The sequence below is a fragment of the Schistocerca gregaria genome, chromosome 1 (assembly GCF_023897955.1).
Source record: "Schistocerca gregaria isolate iqSchGreg1 chromosome 1, iqSchGreg1.2, whole genome shotgun sequence".
NCBI lineage: Eukaryota > Metazoa > Arthropoda > Insecta > Orthoptera > Acrididae > Schistocerca > Schistocerca gregaria.
In genome coordinates this window covers 651,060,490-651,078,813 of record NC_064920.1, presented here as the reverse complement: position 1 = coordinate 651,078,813, position 18,324 = coordinate 651,060,490, and the positions used below count along the sequence as shown (strand labels likewise).

The 18,324-nt window shown below is 43.8% G+C and overlaps 1 protein-coding gene across 1 annotated transcript in view; it reads right to left on the bottom strand.

Annotated features, from left to right (window-relative positions):
- Window positions 1-18,324, bottom strand: part of LOC126266839 (uncharacterized) — a 152,715-nt gene that overhangs the window by 43,230 nt on the left and 91,161 nt on the right. The gene's annotated exons all lie outside the window — the stretch shown is intronic.

Below are 18,324 nucleotides of genomic sequence, written 5' to 3'. Positions count from 1 at the left end.
TGCAGCTATGTACAGGCTCGAGCCTGTAGCGAGCAGCTGCAAGGCCAAGAGTCTAACAAGAGACGCCACCCTGCCTGTGAAGCAACTCTTTCTGTTTAGCTTTTTGACTTCAGATATCGTTTTAATCGTATTTTTGAGTTAAAGTATTCCTTATTATCGATTAGATGCTCACTTTTGCAGTCTTATCTCTGCTGCTGTCTCGCTTTCATCTATCACAAAATAAATTAAGAAAGACTTACCTAATTTGTCTTCTGCAGGTGGCCCAAAGAGAGGAGCGCTCACGTCTTTGTACCATATTTCATCAATAAATCAGTGAATCCTATAATGGGTCGGTGTGGACAACCTTATTTCATTAAACCACTTCATTGTTTTATATTTTATTTAGGGGGCGAAACAGAGAATTTTGACGAAACGCAGCCACAAGATTTCTTCTGCCAGTCACGAAAACTAACAACGGCCGGGAGAGAGGTGTCCTGACCGCATGGTCTTCCACATGCATCCGGTGACGCCTACCAGCTGAGGATGGAGGGTGGTCAGTCGGTACCGCTGCGCCTCCCGAGGGTTGTTTCAATAGAGTTCAGTTCTAGTTTAGTCTACACTTACGAAAGCGTTATGTGAAAGCACTCGGATGTGAAATGCATAGTGCCAACGTTTCCTGTATTCTGATCCTAACATATTCGATAGGCACCTTCGAGAAGCAACATCAATCTTGGGACTTCAGAATGAACTATTGTCACTCTAATGTATCCTAATTAATTTAATAAGACATCAGCTAGTGAAAGAGATGCCATTCTGAAATCATGTACAGTGAAATAGGAGACTAATTAGCAAGGAAGGGGTACTGTTGAAAGAACATTTAGCGAATTCAAACTTTGAAATTACAATAACGAAAGAGGCATTTGAAGAACCATCCCAGTTTCTCATGACCTTTTAATGTTACCTGTGTTTAGATTAGCTGTTCCCTCGTCTAGTTTTGGTACTGGGGAGAGGTGAATTTATTTGTTTGGCTGGGTGCGAGTCATTGTGGCGAGGCTGCCGCACAGTCCTCCAAGTAAGCTGAGATACAAAGGCGGTCAGTGTGTGACCAGATATGAGTAATCCAAGAGCAAGGCGACTAGGATGGTGGATGCTCACATGTCTTGACGGCAGAAGAATACTGCTAATGGCGGCTTTTAAGGCAGTCTAAAATATGGCTACATACAACACTTCGATATTCAGTAACAAATCACAATTCCATAGCAGATTAAATCTGAATACATGTGCAATCTCAAAAAACCTGACGCATGCAATGAAACAAAAACATTTTCAGTATCTTAAAAACTGCAAAAGTTGTTAATGGAGCTTAAAATTGCTAACTCCTAAATACACACATCTAAAAAGTTTTGCGTCACCTCCGTTCTGAGAGTTCCGGAACCTGTACAGAAAATTGGAACACAGATCAACATAAAAATCACTTCCGCCCTTTTTATTGCTCATGAAAACCACACATTGAATGTTGTACCACCATACGGCGAGATCTTCACAGGTGGTGGTCCAGATTGCTGTACACGCCGGTACCTCTAATTGATCCATGGCTGTATTCGTTGTGGCATACTATACACAAGTTCATTAAGGCACTGTTGGTCCGGATTGTCTCACTCCTCAACGGTGAATCGCCGTAGATCCCTAAGAGTGGTTTGTGTGTCACGTCGTCCATAAACAGCCCTTTACAATCTATCCCAGGCATGTTCGATAAGATTCATTGGAGAACATGCTGGTCACTCTAGTCGAGCGATGTCGTTATCCTGAAGGAAGTCATTCACAAGATATGCACGATGGGGGCGCGAATTGTCGTCCATGAGAACGAATTCCTCGCCAATATGCTGCCGATATGGTTGCACTATCGGTCGGAGGATGGCATTCATGTATCGTACAGCCCTTACGGCGCTTTCCATGACCACCAGCGGCGAACGTCGGCCCCACATAATGCCACTCCAAAACAGCAGGGAACCTCCACCTTGCTGCACTCGCTGGATAGCGTGTTTGAGGTGTTCACCCTGAACGTGTTGCCACCAAACACGTCTCCGACGATTGTCTGGTTGAAGGCATATGCGACACTCATCGATGAAGAGAACGTGATGTCAATCCTCAGCGGTCCATTTGGCAAGTTGTTGGGCCATCTCTACCGCGCTGCATAGTGTCCCGGTTGCAAAGATGGACCTCGCCATGGGCGTCGGGAGTGAACTTGTGCATCATGCAGCCTATTCGCACAGTTTGAGTCGTAACACTACGTCCTGTGGCTGCACGAAAAGCGTTATTAAACATGGTGGCGTTGCTGTCAGAGTTCCTCCGAGCCATAATCCGTAGGTAGCGGTCATCCACTGCAGTAGTAGCCATTGGGCGGCCTGTGCGAGGCATGTCATTGACAGTTCCTGTCTCTCTCTATCTCGTCCCTGTCAGAACAACATGGCTTAGGTTCACTCCAAGAAGCCTGGTCACTTCCCTTGTTGAGAACCCTTCCTGGCACAAAGTAACAATGCCGACGCGATCAAACCGCGGTATTGAGCGTCTAGGCATGGTTGAACTACAGACAACACGAGCCGTGTACCTCCTTCCTGGTGGAATGACTGGAACTGACCGGCTGTCGAACCCCCTCCGTCTAATAGGCGCTGCTCATGCGTGGTTGTTAACATCTTTAGGGCAGGTTTATTGACTTCTCTAAACAGTCAGAGGATACAATATCCACAGTCAACGTCTATCTTCAGGAGTTTTCAGAACCAGAGTGATGCAAAACGTTTTTTGATGTGTGTACTTAATGCGATTCCAACAAAGTATGCCTCAAATGATAGCACTGCGCTATAGTTATCATCCCTGGCAGCTATACATCTGTGGCTATTTTATTTATTGACTTATTACGTTTATATCTTTTTCACTATGGAAATATCGTACTCTCCACAACAAAGCAGCTGCATTCATCATGTTCCTCAGATCTTGTCTCACTTGTGTAGTTATCTAATGATAATTTCTTGTCATTTTTAATGTAAGTACACTTGCACTCGATTTCTGTGTTATTTATTTTCGTTCAAATTATTATTTTTACTTATTGTAAATGGTTTTAGCATAACTGAATGTTAATAGGATTCTTTATATAAAATATTGTAATAATACATTGGATTAGCTCAAAGGTAGTCACGTTAGGTCAAATTCAGTCTTCAGAACCTAAGAATACTGTATATTTTGGTGGAGACGGCGTTTAGCCAGTGAGAATGAAGAAGTGGTGGAACGCTGCTGGAGCACAGAGCTGAGGCGGGTACTGCACACGGACACTTAGTTCCGAGAGTCAGAATAAGACATGCCAGCCTGAGGTAACGTGCGTTCTTCTGGTGTGAAGCTGATAGGTTTTGGGTTGTAATGTGCCACTCGAGCGATATAATTTTCGAAGGGACCTTAGCTGAAATGTGTGCCCGTTAAAAACTTTGATTTTTTTGCTTGCGTGAAATTAAGACTGGACAGAGTATGAATTTCTTCTCATTATCTGAGATATGTAGACATGTAGATCTCCATACTAAACTCTAAATTATTTTGAGGTGATGAATATGTCAGGTTTTGTAATCACAGAACAGTACTTAGTTTTCCTACGTCTCTGATGATTAATTAGCTTTTAGGCACCCGGTTGTCATTCTGTGGTGCATTTATGATTTTCTGGGTGAATAAACGAACAATTATCCATCATCCTCTGGTGTCGTCTACATCAATTTCAGGTGTTAGAATAAAACTCTTTTTATTAATTATTTTTATGTTCGATATCTAATATATATAAATACTTTATTAATTCGCAATTCTAAGCTATGCATAGACTACTTAACCGCAGGATCACGGGAACAAATATGCTGCGAGTACAGCTGCTGGGCATGGAAGCAGACATCTACAGCTCGATCCTAGGAGATCATCGAGTCATTCTTTGCAAAAGCCGTGCATAGCTCAAATACTGGTCTATTCTGTTTAGCCAGTTTAACCAGGTTAAAGCAATTGTAGAAGACTAGTAAAATCACAAACTCCTAGTTCACAAATGGACGGCACTTTGCAATGATTCAAGTGTTCATCGCAAAAAGAATATGTTATTCTGAATTCATACATCTAAATCACCCGTAGCTCGGCTGTCCCCGTTACTCTACTACGGAGACCTAACTCTACAATCCGCAAACTGGGAATTTCTTTTATGTGGTCTGTGTTCGAGTCAATAGAGCATCAAAAACTGATTACTGAAGGAGCATGTCGTGGAGCAATGTTCTTTCCGGTCACACAACAGAAGACTCATGGCGTTTTTCATTCTGCTTGTTTCTAACCAAAATAGACAGTGATAGAATCCTGTGATTCTTTCCCACCACGACGTCAACTGAGCAGACTCATTTCGAATAGAGGGCTATTGATATTATTTTACTACATTTAGCGTTTTTCATTGGTAATCACTCATAACGATCCGTTTCTTCGCTATCGGCACAGCAAGATATTATCCAAGTGCGACTTTCCCATTCTTCTAAGATCGAAGCCGTTCTACATCTAGACAATTTGTCTCATAAGCCGTTCATAATTGTCGTTCCGACTGCACTGTTCCCTCAACAGAGCATTAAATTTTGAATCCCTCCTGTGCCTGCAATGTCACCTACCAATTAGTACCCGCTGAGTTTAGGACTATACGGTACTGATTATTGCCCCAAGCCCTCAAAATGTCTTATGTAGAGTATTCCTAAAAGTTCCCACTCTTATTCAGTTGCTTATAGTTCTCCATATCTGACAAGTTCTACCTCCTCGGAAATCGTAGTAACGTTAACTTCATTTCCTTGTCCTTAAAAGATGAAACTATTTACTGAAACCGACTACACCAGTCCCAGTCGCTGCAGCACCTACAATTCTATTCAGTGCCTTTTTGAGAGATTTTTATGTGTCTCAAAGTGACCAACGAAAACTGCTTTCGGGTAGTTCTTCGCAGTTGCATTTCTCTTTGTCATATTCTTGGCCCATTAGCTCTGAAGCCTACTAGTGATCATCTCCTTGTTTATTTTCATCAGACATATTTTTTCCTCCGGTGTCTGCTAACTGAACTTTCTGCACATTTTCTCAGTGAAGTTGAGTTGCCTTAACTAGTGCACCCCTTATTTCTGGACTCCGCAAGCTGTCACACTGTGCCTGCCTAAACGACACCAATCTCTTGGACCGTTCTTATCTCTTTCCTCGGCTTCATTTTCCTTCTCAGACTCATTAGTGATATAGATTTTGCTTCCTTCTTCGACACTAGTGTGACTGCAAGTATCACACATTAATCTCTTTAACTCACCTGTAAAATCACCCACTGTTGAAAGATATCACAGTACAACCATGAAAGGCATATTAGATGCTATTCCACATCGGAGTTTTGGGGATTGTTTTTTTCTTTATTTGGGAGGAAGGCAAAATGATAGCGTGACATATGTATCAGTACTGTATCTGTGGTCGTAAAATTTGGAAAAACCGATGTTTTCTTTGACAAATGCTACTGGCATACTATGTTTCGGAACTGTGTAATGGGCGCTATTTGAGCACTGGCAGAATGTTACATCGTTGTACGGATCGAGATGGTATGCTGATCAGACACTGGACCTGCATTCGGGAGGACAGCAGTTCGAATCTTCCTCCGACCGTCCATATTTACAGGGGTTGGAAAAAATATGGAAGTACTGGATACACAAATCGCTGCCATGCCTAATACAGCGTAGGAAACTCGTTGGCATTCAAAACAGTTTCGAGTCGTCTCGGAATTAAAGTACAGGTCGTGTACGGTTTTCCAAAGAAACCTTATATAAGTCTTACTGCAAAATAGCGGCGAATTCAGGTAACAATGATGTAGGAGCATCACGCTTACGGACTCTTCTCTCCAAAGTAGGCTATAAAGGCTCAGTAATATTGAGATCTCATGGCCATGTTGGCCAGGGGATGTTTTAATTAATCGTTGTGTTCACAAAACCAGTCCTTGAAGGTGCAAGCTGTCTGAACACGGATCCTGGTGTCTTGGGACTCAGCCTTACCGCTGGGAAACACACCTGATGAGCCAAATAGTCACATAAACTTTGGAAGTAACACGACCTTGCAGAATAAACACGTGCCCCATGAAGTACCATGATATGGCTGCTAAAATCATCAGAGAACCCCTGCAATGTTTCACTCTTCGGACGTAAACTCGGCCACAAGTCAGAAACAGTGTGGAACAAGCTTCATCGTACCAAATTACTTTCTACCAAGGCTCCATCGTCCATGTTTTTTCGGCTTAAGCAATATGTTTTCCTGGTAAGGGCATTTGCATAACTAATGAGTGGTTCTGGAGTTCCATCTCCGCCTGCAGTTCCCTGCTTATGGAGCCCCCTTCGTGTTGTTTTGGTGCTGACGGGGTTCACGACAGCGACATTCTACTCTGCAGTGACTTTTGCAACTGTCGTCCACTATTTTCCACCTTAATGACCGACTGTCACGATCACTCAACACACAGTTTCATCCACCTTATAGCTTAGCGGATGATGTTTTTCCGCTTTCCTTAATGCCGTATAAATCTTCGATACCGTGCCTCTCCAAAAACCAAACACCGCTGCTCTCTTGGATACAGAAGCATCCAACACACGAGAATTAGCAATTTGCCTAAGTTCGAATTCACTTAGCCCCGACATAACGCAGTCACATTTGTACTGAACACTGTTCTGACCTCGACTGTCACTTGTAACATATTGAAGACGTTGCACAGATGCCGTTCGTGCATAATTACCGTAGCACAACCTGCAGGCTTGGATAGCATGTGCGTTTATGTTCATGCACGCATTTCTCTCGGTGTTTCCATATCTATGCCCAACATCCTTATGTTGACTGTGGTTTCCCTACATCCATACCTTCGGGCTTACTCTCAGACACCACGACCAATTTCTTCCCCCACCGTTACTAATACGAGGTTGCGTTCCGTCTCTGTACACGGGATGTTCAACCCTAGTATTCTTTCCTTTGCCTCTTTGGACGAGAAAATAAATAATCGCATTGAGTCATTTCAGTAATATTACTTGGTTACCCTATGAAATAACTTGATCCATTACAACTGAAAAGTCCCACAGGATTCAGAATACGTACTATTTGCTCTTTCTTTTAAATTTTAGAATACTGCTAAGCTTTACCTTCTGGGATTCTAGAAAAATAACTTGATTAATTACAACTGAAAGTCCCAGTTGTCTCAAAATATCTACTATTCACTCGTTCTTTTAAATGTTAGAGTACCAGTACGCTTCTAAGGACGTTTTCGTCGCATTTCTGTCTTAAGCTAACGGAGTGGTAAGTAAACGTGTAAGATTTTATTTCAGTTGATATTTTTAGTCATATGTATTTCTTGTATTGTATTCAGTACTATTAATTTCTTGTATTATAATTAATTTCTTGCATTTCAATTGGAAATTAACGAAAACGATTAATCTTAATTCTTGTGTGCTAAACGCATACTAGTTCCAACTTCCTACATTATCTGACTCAGAGATAATACTTAGAGATACAGAGCGGATAATTTCTGTGAGAAAATTTTCGATGTATTTTTGTATAACTTGTCTCTTGAACAACTTAAGCTGCTAAGTAACGACTCGTAGCCTTCTCCCTTAAAACTTCCAGCACCTATGATGTGAACTAGAGCTGCCACGGAAAATACAAATGAATTCAAGAGCACAGTAATATTAACTTAGCCACCTCGCAGGATGGTGTCACTTTCTTAACCTGTGTGACAAGCCTTTCTAACGAGCAGTTGTGTGATGATGCTGCACTACGATGTAACTGGTCCGTAACCTTGTGATGTTAAGAAAACTTTCCCTTGTATTTGGATGTGGCCCTAAACTCGGCAGTCGTTTTCACCCTTCATATTTTTTCTCATCGTTAACAGCTACACTGCTCTACTCCACAACTGCCTAAGCGAGTAATGCAAGCAGCGCCAACTAGAATGGCTCCCTTCAGCCAGAGAGTCACAGGAGTCTAAAACTCATTTTCCAATACAGAAGCACTTCCATTCGCTATTGTATCGTTGACAGGAAGTTATCAAAACAGCTACAACAGTTTCTGGAACTACATTACTCTTCTTCTTTCAGTCATCCTTCTGTTCGGCATGAGTCTGTCCTCACAGACAGTACTTGCATTCGCTAACATTCAGATGCCGTTGTCGAGGAAAGCCACAAAAGCGAGTGGGTGGAAAGCTAGGAGGCAGCGAGTATTTACCTGTCACCGCAGTCAGGTACTGCATCGTGCGACGGCTGCGTCCTACCGCCATGCTTCAGGTAATTGATTGCACCTCGTACTCAAATACAGGTAAAAAGCCCAGGCATGCTTTATACGTTTCGGCCGCTCGTCAGATTTTAATTGAGCGATATCAAATGGTAGATAAGACTGAGAGCGTCGTCGAACATTGTGAACTACTCAGTTTCAGTAGTATTGTTATCTCATACGGGATAACGACTATGTAAATTATCTAACTCTGCTAGCTTAATTTTTCATGTCAACAGGGTGCAGACAGTAAGCTCGGGATAATTAGCTTTTCAGTCGGCCGGAGTGGCCGAGCGGTTCTCGGCGCTACAGCCTGGAACCGCACGACCGGTACGGTCGCAGGTTCGAATCCTGCCTCGGGCATGGATGTGAGTGGTGTCCTTAGCTTAGTTAGGTTTAAGTAGTTCTAAGTTCTAGGGGACTGATGACCTCAGAAAATAAGTCCCATAGTGCTCAGAGCCATATGTACCAATTAGATTTTCATTAGCAATGGTATGGAAACGCTTTACTGAAATTCATTGGGACTCATGAGTTCGAGATTAGCTGCTGCAGATATGATGGCTTAGACCCGTAGACCCGCTTAGCAATTTTCATAAGACTAGGAATTTTTATAAATTTTTATTAACAAAAATATTGGCTCTCCACGAAGTGCCTGATGTAAAATCTCCATCTTGTAAAAATATCAGTAAATAATGGTGGGAGTCCAGAATGAGTCGTGCTTCGCTAGTTCAAATGGTATAGCACTTGCCCACGAAAGGCAAAGGTCCCGAGTTCGAGTCTCGGTCGGGCACACAGTTTTAATCTGCCAGGAAGTTTCAATAGTGGGAGTGTTCATATTTACTAAATATGACGTGCTCCCACTATTATTTACTAATGTTTTTGCAAGATAGTGGTTCTACATCAGGCACTTCGTGGGGAGCCAATATTTTTGTTAATTTATGGCCAATTTTGAGCTTAATGTCCTGCAATATATGTTAATGACGTAAACTCTATCACTTGAAAAATGACATAAAAAGCCTAAACCTGCGTCGTAATTAAATAAACTACAATTCAGTCAAATGGCGGTCTGTTCACTTGAAAAAGGATGTGATTAACTTTGTCCGATGAACGATTGCTTGGATAAATAATCTATGTCCTTACGACACTTTGGTAAAGGAAAAGAAATGGAACACAAAGCATCTACGTCCCAAACATTATCGTATTACTGATGCAAAGAAATAAAGGTAGGAAGGTTTGAGACTCTTCATCATGAAATCTTATCACGGCACGCAGGAAAACAGCGACTCTCTCGACCAACAAGACTAGTCAGACGCATTCGGAAGTCAGTGAAAATCTAATGTTTGATTAGCGAAAGTCGCTCCTGTAAATGATGCAATTTGTTTTCCCTTCTTTTCTAGATATGACTTAGAATTTTGGTTCACCGTAGGACACTGCATGCCTAGTGGCTTTGCAACTATTGGCACCAGCTTTTTTATAATTTATCCATAAGTTTATCTACGCTTTTTCTTGCACAGATTAAGACAAAAATTAAGTTAAATTTTAGCCGAAGAAATTTTCATTTGAGTCATACACTGGGCGGTCATGATTAAACATTACCTATTTAACACGTTATAACATGTACTAATCACCTACGAGTACCAAACTTGGTAACATTAATGTCCAGAGTATGGGATGCATGATTTCCATCCGTTCCAGTTCCAACTATGGCCAATAGGTGCCGTGATCAGTTGTCGTGATACAGTCTCAGACATCTGATCAGTCGCTTTCCGCAGCTCGTGGTCGTGCGGTAGCGTTCTCGCTTTCCACGCCCTGGTTCCCGCGTTCGATTCCCGGCGGGGTCACGGATTTTCTGTGACTCGTGATGACTGGGTGTTGTGTGATGTGCTTAGGTTAGTTAGGTTTAAGTAGTTCTAAGTTCTAGGGGACTGATGACCATAGATGTTAAGTCCCATAGTGCTCACAGCCATTGCTCAGTCGCAGTGCACTTGTTCACGTGTCAATACGAGCTTGGACAAAAGGAGTAGAGCATTGTTGCTGAAGCTCTATTATCAAAAGAACAATAATGTGGCAGCTGCACTTCGACAATATCGCCGGCTGAAAGAATTAGGGAAGGGTACTGTCTCCCCACCTGCTGTGAGGAAGTTCGAATCAAGTGGAGAACTGGACGTTGCTCCGGGAAGAGGCCAACAACCGGTTGCAGCACAGATGGTTGATGAAATCGCTGTTGCAATTCCCTGTCGCCAGGCAGTGCTCGTGCCATGTCACGACAGTTCAAAATTCCTTGATCGACTGTGCGGAAGGTAGTTGGAACCATTGTCAAATGGTATCCGTACAAGATCCACATCGTACTGCAGATTGCACCACAGGACACGCAACGACGTGTTGACTTCGCTCTTTGCTTCTCGCAAGGATTGAAGTTGACGAGGTCTGGCCCTGGACCATCCTATGGACAGACGAAGCTCAATTTTCTCTAACGAGTGAGGTGAACACACAGAAATTCCGAGTGCGGGGATCTTCATCTCCAGTCACTGTGCATGAAATACCTCTGTATGGTGAACGTGCCACCGTATGGTGTGGTTTCACGGCTACGTTCGTCATTGGCCCATTCTTTTTTGAACAGCCCGGCATTCAAGGACCAAAGACGCACAGTGCGACTGGTCAGCGTTACTGCGATACGCTTCTCCCACATGTCACACACGCCCCACACGAGAGAGACGCATTGAACTCAACAGTATTCATACAAGATGAGGCCTCACTGCCCATCGCTCTTGAAGTTCACCTGCTTCTCCGGAACACATCTGGAAACGATCTGCTGATAATTCGATCGTTTCCAAATGCTTGGCCGGCACAGCCACCTGACCTCAATCCCTGTGAGTTGTGGTTGTGTGGCTACACGGAGGACAGGGTTTACCTCAATCCCTGTGAGTTGTGGTTGTGTGGCTACCCGAAGGACAGGGTTTACCAGGGGAACTTTCCCATATGTGGTACTCTGAATCGCAGCATATCAAGAGAGATAGCCAGCATACCTACGGACATGCTTCGTTCGGCTCTGCAAAATGCAATCATGCGCTGTCAGACTCTTCTGGACACTGACGGGCTCCATACCGAGCGTGTTTTGTAGAAGTAATAGTATCGCTATGTAATGGTATGATGTACCGTAGCAGCACATTAAAACTATGTCAATTGAACTGATTCTGCGTTATTTCTCTTCCCCATGTCCATGGCATTAATGATATCGAGTTTGGTCCTCGTACGGTAATTAGTTTCCGTGTTATACCGTGTTAAGTAGGGAAAGTTTTATTGTAGCCACGCGATGTAAGTCGTAGTTGTGGTAAGTGACCCAAAGCTACACGATACCTGGCTGGAACAGCTCTGTTTGACATCTGGCTCTACATCCGAAGGAATAAAAAAACATGGTTCAAATGGCTCTAAGCACTATGGGACTTAACATCTGAAGTCATCAGTCCCCTAGACCTAGAACTACTTAAACCTAACTAACCTAAGGACATCACACACATCCATACCCGAGGCATGATTCGAACCTGCGACCGCATTAGCAGCGCGGTTCTGGACTGAAGCGCCTAGAACCGCTCGGCCACATGGCCGGCATGGAATAAAAGACAAGGCGACGAAATAAGACACGATGTTGCAGTAACGGTGTCGTTCAGATGTAAGATCCATAATGCATGTCCGAAGGATCAGGCACTGCAGTGACTACAGCCTTTATGAAATACATGAGATGCATTCGCAGTTGCCAATATGGACAATCATCAACCGCATAATGGACAATGAAACTTGTGGAGGACCTGGACTCGTAACCGGATTTCCCGATTATCCCTAATGGTCGCCTTGCCATTAAGGATATCCAAGCACGAATCACGGACAGACCCAAACTTCCATATGTTTTTAGCTATTTATCTACAAGCGACTCTCGTCAATTGATTGTTCGTATTCCCGTACAGGGGAGTCATTTTAGTTGAAAATGGCTTGCGCGATTGCGGCGGATAAACACCATACTGCAGTGCCTCTGTTGTTCAGAAGTACGAAGAAATAAAACACTTATGTTCTCTCAGGATAAAGCAATGGAGACAAAGGAGTGGTTCAAACGAGCGTAGCACATGGAACTAAAATTTTGGGAGTTCCGGCAGATTTCGCAGGCATCACACGTGTTCAAATTGACAAATAGATAACGCCCAACTCTAAAACGTTCCATGCGAAACAATCGTCGATCTTCGGCAGACAGCTATTGTTCGACTCTGTGAGTGCTGCCAAGCGTCACCAGAAAAGTGTGAGCAGACCTGCTTCATGGATGTGGGTCCTTGCAGGTACCGCAGTAGTGGGGCAACCGACAAGCATGAGTCTCCAGCAACCAGTTGCGCTCTAAAACAGCTGCAGTGCTCAGGCTGTGCCGGCCAGGGTGCCCGAGCGGTTCTAGCCGCTATAGTCTGGAACCACGCGACCGCTATGGTCGCAGGTTCGAGTCGTACCTCGGGCTTGGATGTGTGTGATGTCCTTAGGTTAGGTAGGTTTAAGTAGTTCTAAGTTCTAGGGGACTGATGACCTCAGAAGTAAAGTCCCATAGTGCTCAGAGCCATTTGAACCATTTGAACGTACGCTGTGCAAAATGCTTCGCTCATTTATTTTATTACGTGCCTCTCTGTGGAAGTTAACAGTAAATAATTTTTGAGTGTGTGTACTGTTTTAAAGTTATTTACTTTATTTTTGAGTTAGGACGAACTGGGGTCACGAGTTGTTCTCATACAGGGTTATGTCTGGAGACTTTGGTCAATGTGGGATCTAGGTGAAAGAGATGACTGTTGTTCACAAACAGCTGGAAACTATAGCGGCTGCTGGAGACTGGTTACATGTAGCCGCTGCGAATCTCGCCTGTGGAGGATTATCCGGTTGGTCTTTCGCCGTGGTAAGCGCGTCGCGGAGATTGTTGGTGTTTCGTACTGGCGACGTGGCCAACAGAAAGGAACTCCCTCTGATGTGCAGCAAATGGTCGAAAATCCCCATAAATCTAACGAACAAGTCTGAGACATTGCTTCCCGCTGGTGGCGAGACAGTCAGATATTTCTTCAAACCTCGAAAGTCTTTATGCACCTCATGTGACATTACTTTTGGAATAATTTTTTTGTTATTAAATATCTGTGTACCTGTTTTACCTATTAAAATGCGTATAAACAACTTACTTCAAATTGAATACTAAAAGATCATATAAAAGAAGTAGTGACTCAAATCTGCTTTTCTTTTAAAATATGAATCTGTTAATTTATCCCAGCGAATTAGGTCTCCGTTGTCAGGTTTCAGAGGAATATCTAAATTATCATTAACGTTTGTTTCAATAGGCTATGTTTTCAGGTGTAAATCAAGGGTGCATTTAGCAGCTATTCTCGTGCTCTTTACACATAAAGATGATACTAATTCTAGTTTTCCCGGTAAACCGTTTTTTATAATTTTATTTTGGAAAAATCTGAATTTTAAGTATTTCATCAAATGTATATGATTTGCAGATGGTATGGTATTACTAAGTGGAACTGAAAAAGCAGTTAACAATGTATTAAAAAATGAACTGAAAGACAGGTCTGAGGAATGTGGAAGATAAATGTGAAAAAGACTAAGATAATGAGTTTACAAGGCTCCGAAGGAAGATATAAATGAAAATTTGTGATGCGTTAGTTGTATAGTTGATAACTTCAGATATCTAACAAGGAAACATCACTACGTTGACCTCACATTTTAAGAAGGGAAAAGGCACACTTGCAGGACATCAGCTGCAGAAATCGATTCTGTGCGAAAACTTGTGCCGCGCTTCAAGTAGTATGCAGTTACGAACTTCTGAAAGGATAGATTTTAAACTTTCGTGCGCACCGTGGCCACTCGCTCCGCCCCCCTGCAGCCACGTACCGTTCGAGCTCGAAGTACTGTATGGTGGAATGAGTAAGAGGTTTGCGAAATACTGTTTGGACATTGGTAACATGCTTTATTCGTTGTGACAAAGTGCACTGTTTTCAACCTGTAGCTGGTGCAAGAGATGTCGTTGTTTTGAACACACACTCCTGGAAATTGAAATAAGAACACCGTGAATTCATTGTCCCAGGAAGGGGAAACTTTATTGACACATTCCTGGGGTCAGATACATCACATGATCACTCTGACAGAACCACAGGCACATAGACACAGGCAACAGAGCATGCACAATGTCGGCACTACTACAGTGTATATCCACCTTTCGCAGCAATGCACGCTGCTATTCTCCCATGGAGACGATCGTAGAGATGCTGAATGTAGTCCTGTGGAACGGCTTGCCAGGCCATTTCCACCTGGCGCCTCAGTTGGACCAGCGTTCGTGCTGGACGTGCAGACCGCATGAGACGACGCTTCATCCAGACCCAAACATGCTCAATGGGGGACAGATCCGGAGATCTTGCTGGCAAGGGTAGTTGACTTACACCTTCTAGAGCACGTTGGGTGGCACGGGATACATGCGGACGTGCATTGTCCTGTTGGAACAGCAAGTTCCCTTGCCGGTCTAGGAATGGTAGAACGATGGGTTCGATGACGGTTTGGATGTACAGTGCACTATTCAGTGTCCCCTCGACGATCACCAGAGGTGTACGGCCAGTGTAGGAGATCGCTCCCCACACCATGATGCCGGGTGTTGGCCCCGTGTGCCTCGGTCGTATGCAGTCCTGATTGTGGCGCTCACCTGCACGGCGCCAAACACGCATACGACCATCATTGGCACCAAGGCAGAAGCGACTCTCATCGCTGAAGACGACACGTCTCCATTCGTCCCTCCATTCACGCCTGTCGCGACACCACTGGAGGCGGGCTGCACGATGTTGGGGCGTGAGCGGAAGACGGCCTAACGGTGTGCGGGACCGTAGCCCAGCTTCATGGAGACGGTTGCGAATGGTCCTCGCCGATATCCGAGGAGCAACAGTGTCCCTAATTTGCTGGGAAGTGGCGGTGCGGTCCCCTACGGCACTGCGTAGGATCCTACGGTCTTGGCGTGCATCCGTGCGTCGCTGCGGTCCGGTCCCAGGTCGACGGGCACGTGCACCTTCCGCCGACCACTGGCGACAACATCGATGTACTGTGGAGACCTCACGCCCCACGTGTTGAGCAATTCGGCGGTACGTCCACCCGGCCTCCCGCATGCCCTCGCTCAAAGTCTGTCAACTGCACATACGGTTCACGTCCACGCTGTCGCGGCATGCTACCAGTGTTAAAGACTGCGATGGAGCTCCGTATGCCACGGCAAACTGGCTGACACTGACGGCGGCGGTGCACAAATGCTGCACAGCTAGCGCCATTCGACGGCCAACACCGCGGTTCCTGGTGTGACCAATGTGCCGTGAGTGTAATCATTGCTTGTACAGCCGTCTCGCAGTGTCCCGAGAAAGTATGGTGGGTCTGATATACCGGTGTCAATGTGTTCTTTTTTCCATTTCCAGGAGTGTATTTACTTAGCAATTCAGAACCGCAATGTAAATGAATAAAGCGAATTAGTATGTCACTAAAGAATTATGTTGTGCATTATTTTCTTTGGATTTTAAAGCTGGAAAGGTTAAAGAAAAGGACATTTGCAGGAAATACGCTTTTCTTCAACGTTATTGATGCCATTGGATTCTAAATCGAAAATTATTAGCTTCGTTTTATAATAATTCGTCAGCTACTTAGGTTCATGAGTTTCAAGATGTATGTGTAGCTTCAGAATGTCAATACGGGAAATCAGTTATGACAATATTGAACCCATACGTGCATGAGGTTGACATGTTATGTACTGATATTACATGCTGTTTTTCGAGTAGAACAAAATAGGTTCTCGAGAAAGGTTTCAAAACACGTTGGGCAGATCTGTCCACCTCTCCTTTCCTCTTCCCTCATCTACAACCTAACGCGAATACGATGGCTGTAGTTCATCACTGTGCTCGCGCAATGGGCGGCTGCAGTGGGACGAAGCGAGAACGAACAACCGATGTGCGCGAAAGTTTAAAAGCTGCACTTTCAGGTCATAGCAGTGTACTGCCAGAATTATCTCACAAATTTTGGCGAGGGATCGATTGCTGGGCTGATATCTTGCAAAAGTGCTTTTTCCACCTTAAAAAATGTTTCAAATGGCTCTGAACACTGTGGGACTTAACTTCTGAGGTCATCAGTACCCTAGAACTTAGAACTACTTAAACCCAACTAACCTAAGGACATCACACACATCCATACCCGAGACAGGATTCGAACCTGCGACTGTAGCGGTCGCGCGGTTCCAGACTGTAGCGCCTAGAACCGCTCAGACACTCCCGCCGGCTCCTCCTTAAAATATGAGTTCAAGTTGGTCATGTTTCATTGTAAGATGCAAAAAATAATTAACACTGTACGTAACCAAGAAAAAAATCTAGAATACTCACTGCAAGGACAATGTTTTACAGATCGAGGAGTAACTTTTAATGCTCCTTTAAACAAGCAGTTAAAAAAGATTAGCTAAGTGTTTAGTAGGAAATTTTGCCCTGAATGGTGCCGAAACATCGACATCGCAAGGGCAGAAAGGGACAATGCTTAGTGGCTTTTGAGACGTTTGGAGAAAAATTTAAGATAGAATTGAACATACAAACTAAGGAAATTGGATGAGTTACATAGGGTGAATGAGAAAACACCAACACTGGGAACAAGTAAGAGACACGGAATAAACTGCCTATGTGCCGGATGGGAAAAGACTGTAAAATAAGGAACCATGATAAATAAGCCTGCTTCATCTGTATGATAAATCTTTATTTGTGATCCAAATAGTTTCGCAGCGTTAGAGCCACATCTTCAGGGATATGTATTTATTGCATAATTTATTCCAGACGATAGCCAGTAGGTGACCCAACATCCTTGGTCCGACTGTGATAAAAATGTTTAACCGTCATGAGTTTGGAAGTCTAATTTAAAATAGAGCCGAATGAAGGGTACATCATCCCAATGCTGGCAATCTAAGGCTCAATACCTTCGTGACAACATGAGGTCCGCAGTGAATATATATGTGCGTCTGAAATGTGTGTCTAGCGACCCGCAACTAGTTGGATCATAAATAGAGACTTATCATACATCTGAAACATTCTTGTAGACAGAGGTACAATTCTATAGCTGTGGATGCCACAGTACAAAATTTGCTGTATAGTAAGGGGGTTACACTAGTGGGAATGATTACTGGGAAGAGGACCAGAGGAAGCGTAAAATCCCGCTTAGTTCACTACATCAACATAAACGCATTGTACGCAACTAGTAAATTGATGGTTGGACTGGAGAATGCTGAACATAGAGCGATGAACTTTCCTTATGAGGAGAACACATCAGCATTTCACTTTATGTAGTGTCTTAGTCTTTTATTTCCTATCTGTGCTAAATGCTACTTCTATTCCCATCTTTGAAAGAAAGCACTTCGCAACTTTGACCGAGTGAGATTGCGCGGTGGTTAACAAGCTGGACTCGCATTCTCGAGGACGACAGTTCAAACCCACGTCTGGCCATTCAGATTTAGATGTTCCGTGATTTCCCTAAATGCCACGATGATTCCTTTCAAAGGGCATGACCGATTTCCCTCTCCGTTCTTACATAAACCATCTCTAATGACCTCATTGTTGACAGGGCATTAAGCACTAATCTCCTCTTCCTCGCAACTTTAGCTGAAGAAACGCCCTTTTGAACCATGTGTGGTAGATCTCCACTCTGTGTACAGGGAGATGTACTAATAGCTTAGTCGCCACGGTTAAGGGTTAACAAAACTTTATTATGAGATAGAAACATACAGGATATCTACTAAACACAAAGCTCTGAACTCTCTGTACCACAGATATCACACACCAGTGCCGCAGCTCTCTCTGTTCTGCAAAATCGATACCTCTGTCCTCCTCACGAATTACCTGCCCCCCCCCCCCCACCTCTCAGCAGTGCGGAGCACTAAAGGACGAGGCACTGCCCTCGAGAATTCAAGGCCTTAGTACTGTTGATGATGTCACGCTTTCAGTCGACAGTGAGGCAACAGATTCGTAC